The sequence below is a fragment of the Fukomys damarensis genome, unplaced genomic scaffold (genome assembly GCF_012274545.1).
Source record: "Fukomys damarensis isolate Sample0158 unplaced genomic scaffold, DMR_v1.0_HiC HiC_scaffold_19, whole genome shotgun sequence".
Taxonomy (NCBI): Eukaryota; Metazoa; Chordata; class Mammalia; order Rodentia; family Bathyergidae; genus Fukomys; species Fukomys damarensis.
Window position 1 is genome coordinate 8,294,979 of NW_022900931.1, and position 5,313 is coordinate 8,300,291.

A 5,313-nucleotide genomic window follows, 5' to 3' on the forward strand; every position below is an offset into this window, starting at 1 on the left:
GGTTGGCCTCGAATGCATGATCTTCCTCAACCTCCCAAATTGAGGGATTATAGGTGTGTAGCACCACACCAACAGTTTTATATTTTCTTAAATTGTTCTGACTTAGTGAAAACTCTTGCAGGCCTCTAGTAACTCTCCTCAAGCCCAAAGCTTGACCATCACTTTGTAACATTTTAAAAACTACATCATGGGAAGGGGATTTAGCTCAGTAGTGCTGTGCCTGCCTCAAAAGGGCAAGGTCCTTAGTTTGATCCCCAGTACTAAACAAATGAACAACTACATCATGCTGGGCATGGTAGCACAAGCCTGTAATCCTATTTAGGAAGCTGAGGTAGGAAGGTGGTAAGTTGGAGGCCAGCCTAGACAGCTTAGTGAGACCCTGTCTTCAAATAAAAAATTGAAAGATCTAGAAAAGTAGCTCAGTAATAGAGCACTTGCCTAGCATGCACGAGGCCTTGGGTTTAATCACTAGTATTGCAAAACAAAACACCAAACCCCATCACAGTCAGGACAGCCAGTCACCTTAGAAGGCTGGCACGCCCCACTGTGGCTCCGTCCTTCCCTTTGGGGGGATCTTCTCGAGCTGACTCCTACTTCTGGATCACCCCGCAGGTGGCAGAGCAGATCCGGGTGAGTAATGCAGCAGGTGAAGTAGGGGACTGAAGGTGCAGATGGCAGGAGAGCCTATGCGTTTGGGGGGTGATGTGACTGCCTAAGCATGAGAGTAATCACCCCACCATGTCCTGCTGTGTGTTGGGGTGGGCGGTGTTGGTCTTTTTGAAGCCTTTGGGGAAGGGGGCCGTCAGATCCAGGCTAGAGCAGGGTGGGTGTTTAAAACCACACCCCCAAGTTGGAACCAGCTCCAGCTGTTTCCCCACGGCTTGCTGCAGCCTCAGGGTCAGGCCTTCCAGGTGTGGTTGGGCTCTTCTGATTAGGAGCTGCAGCAGAAGCCTCCTTCTGATCGGGGGACTGGGGGGCAGTCATAGTCCGGGACCTGGAAAAGTGGAACCGGGACCTTGACACCTGCCCATCTTGCTCTTTCCACTTTCTCTGGTCACCGGCCTTCTCACTTTGGACTGACCCATCCTGATGCCCCATCCTGGAGGGAGACAAACTGATTGACTGAGTCATTCAAGGGAGGCGTGGCCAGCACTTTGACTGACAGCCCCGCAGAAGATTTAGCATGGATTCCACCAGTTCTGAACTCAAGCGCCACCCTGGACCACAGCTGTCACATCTGACCTGCCTTAATTCATTATTTCTGACTGGCTGCTTCTTCAAGTCTATCTTTTGTGCCACTCTTATCTTGTCACAGTGATCCTTCTGCACAGCCAGCCTTAGCCTCTTGACTGTATTAAATTGAACACCCCACTTTGGCCACTCAGCCCTCAGCCTTTTCCTGTCACTAATGAGCCAGGCCCTACGGAGGCCTGCAAGGTTTCTTCGAGCATCCCCTGGCTGCTGACCCTTATCCTGCCCGTCCTTCCAGGCAACCACCTCACCTGCCTTCCAGCTTCCCACTACCTCTCCCCTAGCCAGGGTCCTCTCCTTCCAGTCTCTCTCTAGAACACACCAGTCCACCCTGTCACCCACCCATATGCACTCCACAGAGCTCAGGTTGTCACCTGCTCTGAGGCTGTCTCAGCTCCTCTTGGTCTCAACTGAATCTTTGAACCCTCTCGCCCCCCCCCCCCGCCTATGTTCACATTTGCTTGTACGTAGATTTAATCCCCTCACCCCTAGGTGACCATGTCTGCTGGGGCAGGGACTCCACGGGCTCTGTGTTGAACTCAAGGGCTCAGCAATGCCTAGTACTTTCTAGGGTCACTGTCAAGAAAGTTCTGTGGTCATGATGTGCACACAGATGAGAGTAGAAATGGCCTGGAAGGAAGGAGGCTGAACCCCTCATTTTGTTTCCTCTGGGGTTGGGGAAGGGACCAAGACAGGGAGAGACTGAGTATGACTGAGTTTGTGTGTGTGTGTGTGTGTGTGTGAGAGAGAGAGAGAAAGAGAGAGTACACACACATCAGGTGGGGATTTTTGGTTACAAGTGTGGTGATTCTATTTTTCAGGAGAATATATCCTTCACTGTGTACATTCAAAAGTCAAACAATAATAAACCTGGCTCAGGTCGGGGGGAGATGGGGTCAGGCAATCCCAAGCCACACTCAAGAACAAAGAAACACCGGGACACACCTGCGATCCGCTGGTGGGTTCTGAATCTTCACTTTATTACTATGTCACCAGGAGTCACCACCTTCACTTGGTTCACTACAAATGGACAAATGTCATAAAGGACGGGGCCACAGGGCCACTGGATTCACTCTTGAGAGACTTAACCAGGTGGTGGGGGTCCGGAGCCAGGTCCACACCTGGACCCGCCCTTCACCGCGCACGCACACACACACACACACACACACACACACACACACACATTTGTGGAGCCTTATACATCTTATATATAGAAAATATATATATATTTATACTATACACAGGCAGTAATGCTGCGAAACGGGCCAGGGCACCCAGACAGGGCTGTGGGCACTGGGGTAGGGACTAGGGCAGAGGGGGCGTTGGGAGACAGCAAACGGGCCAGGGCACCCAGACAGGGCTGTGGGCACTGGGGTAGGGACTAGGGCAGAGGCAGCGTTGGGAGACAGCTGGACCAGGCCATCCTCCATAAACTCTGGGGTGGGGGTTTCCCCTCTGCTCCTCAGATAATCAAAGGGATCTTGGGCTAAGGTCAAGGTCCCCCAGGGTAACAAGTCAGGGGTCTTGGTTACATGGGAGAAGCCAGAGACCCCCAGGAGTCTTTGAAGATCAAGAATCACCAGGGCAGGATGGAGTGGGGAACCGATGCTGCTTCCCTGGGGATCAGCCCTGTATCACTGCCACTGCCACGTAGGTCAGGGGCCACCCCTGTTGTGTCTATGCAGAAGGCGGAAGCCTGGGCTCCCCACCTCATGCTCTGTGCTTTACCTAGAACAAGTCACTGTCTTCCTGTCCCAGTTCTAACCTAAGGGTCCTTGCAGCTCTAATCACATGTGGACCCCTAGTGTCCTGAGGGCCCTCTTGTGCTTGATGGGGAGGGGCCCAAACTCCACAGGGCTGGCAGGGGGCCTCTCCCCAGGGAGAGTGTAGGAGCAAGGGCAGGCAGAGGTCAGCGGAGGGGAAGGGGTGCCGAATGCTGCTGGCCTGTGGGCCCCCAGGGACCTCCCAAGAGTGGAGTCAGAAGCTGTATCTCGTCCCAATTCTGCCCAGTCCATCTCTCAGCCCCACCACTGGTCCTAGCCAGGGTCCCGCCCGATGGTGGATCATGCTGGGTGTCTGTATCCAGGGTATATATACCCAAGGAGAATGAGGGGGTGCTTACTGTGATGACTCAGAACCTGGCCGGTGCACCCTGCCCTCAGGCCCAGCACTTCCAGCAGCTGGTCGGTGCCCAGCAAGCCCCTGGTGGAGTCTCCCTAGGCCCACAGCAGGTAGGGTCAGGACTTATCCCAGCCTCGTGCGGTGGGCACAAAACCTCATCATGCTGGTAACACTTCCACAGCCACCCTACTGATGAGAGTCCCTCTGCTCAGGCCCAAGGTAACTGGCCCGACCCACAATGTCCCCACTCTGGCCCCCTGGGGGACTGTCAACAGAGCCCCTTCCCCAGATGTGGAAAGTGGAAATCAGCAACATTTGGGGTCCCTCCTGTTACTGCTGCCCTTGGGAAGCCAGACAGATGAGTTCAGATCTGTGCTTCATTGCTAACTCACTTGTGCTCAGAGCCTCAGTTTCCCCTTCTAAGTGGGGAGAGTGACACTACTTGTCTGCCTTGAAGTGCCTCCCCCTGCCACTCCTGCAGTCCTTGGGGTCCTTCCTTGGAGCCTCAGGCCCACAGTGCATGTGAGCTGTGTCCCACCAGCAAAACACTACCTTTGTTCAGAGCGCATCCTCCCCAGGAGACCGGGAGTTCTGGGAGGCAGGGGCCACACATGCCCAGGCTCCCCAGCACAGGTGCCAGAAAGAGCCAGCGAGTGACCCGACTTGCTGGATCCTGTGAGGCCTGGGGGGATGGTGGTGAAGAGCCCGTCCCAGTGGCTGCTCACAGCTCTGCTGCTCTGCCTCCCTGTGTGCACCGGGCACAGACAGGCTGCTCTCTTGTCCCTAGAGGCTCTGGGCGGTGTGCCTTGTGCAGTGCTGCCTGCCTGCCCCTTGCGCCCCACCCTCTCTGTGCCTTTGGTGCTGTCAGCTCCCCTCTCCCACTCTGCCCAGGGTTCTCCCTGTGCCACTTCAGGGCAGTGCACCCCATGGGCCGGTGCATCACTGGCCTTGTGACTCCAAAGCAACCTCCACTGCTCCGCCCGCCACAGACCTCCCCATGCCCACCACGCTCCAGCCACAACCCAGCCTGACCCCTGTGTCCTAGGTCACTTTCATTTCCAGGGAGGTCATTAGGGTGGCAAATTGGCACTGCGGGGTGACTCGGGCCAGGAAACAGAGGCAGGAAGCCAGTGGTGCCACTCACTCGAAGAACCCTGGGCGTCATCCAGCCCTGGGTGAGGACTCGGCGAGTCCTCTAAGAGTGGAGGACAGTGATCGGCCCCCTGGGAGCAGGCAGAGCACAGGGACAGTAAATGACACAGGGAGGCGAAAGTGCTCTCCGGGGTTGAGGCCAGGGGAGGGGACCTCCAGGGAGGACGAGCAGCTGGGGCAGAGCAACCCTGACTTGCAGCAGAATCAGGGTGTCCGTCACAACAAGATTAACACCAAGTGGTGGCGCCCCAGGCTAGGGACTGAGGACGGTGGGAAGACAGGAGAGCAGGTGGGTGCTGGGGTCCGGCAGCCTGGGTATGGCCTCTCCCCTAGGTCAGCAGCTTGAGGGACCTGGGTGAGTGACCTTGTTCTCCACAGACCTCAGTTTCCTCAACCATGCAGTGGGACAGCCCTGACAAGCTCAGTAGGCCTGGCATAGAGGGGGATCAGATCTAGGGTGCCAGCTCTTGTGCTGGAACTGAGCCCCGAGTGGCCAGATTTCTGGGCACCATGCCCATCTCTGTCCCACCATTCCCACCTCACTCTCAGCTTCCCCTTTCCAGGGACCAGCACTGCTCTTGGGGTGCTGAGCATGGGCCTGGAACACGGTAATGCTCAATGAATGCTCAGGGACACAGTGAATGAGTGCAGCGTCCTCAGTCCCACTCTCCAGGCCCCCGCTGGGCACGTGGCCTCGGATACACTGGCACACACGCATAGACACCCCACACCTGGTGCCCCATCCCTGCCCCAAGCCTCTGGGCCTCCATTGAGCGACCTGGAGGTGTG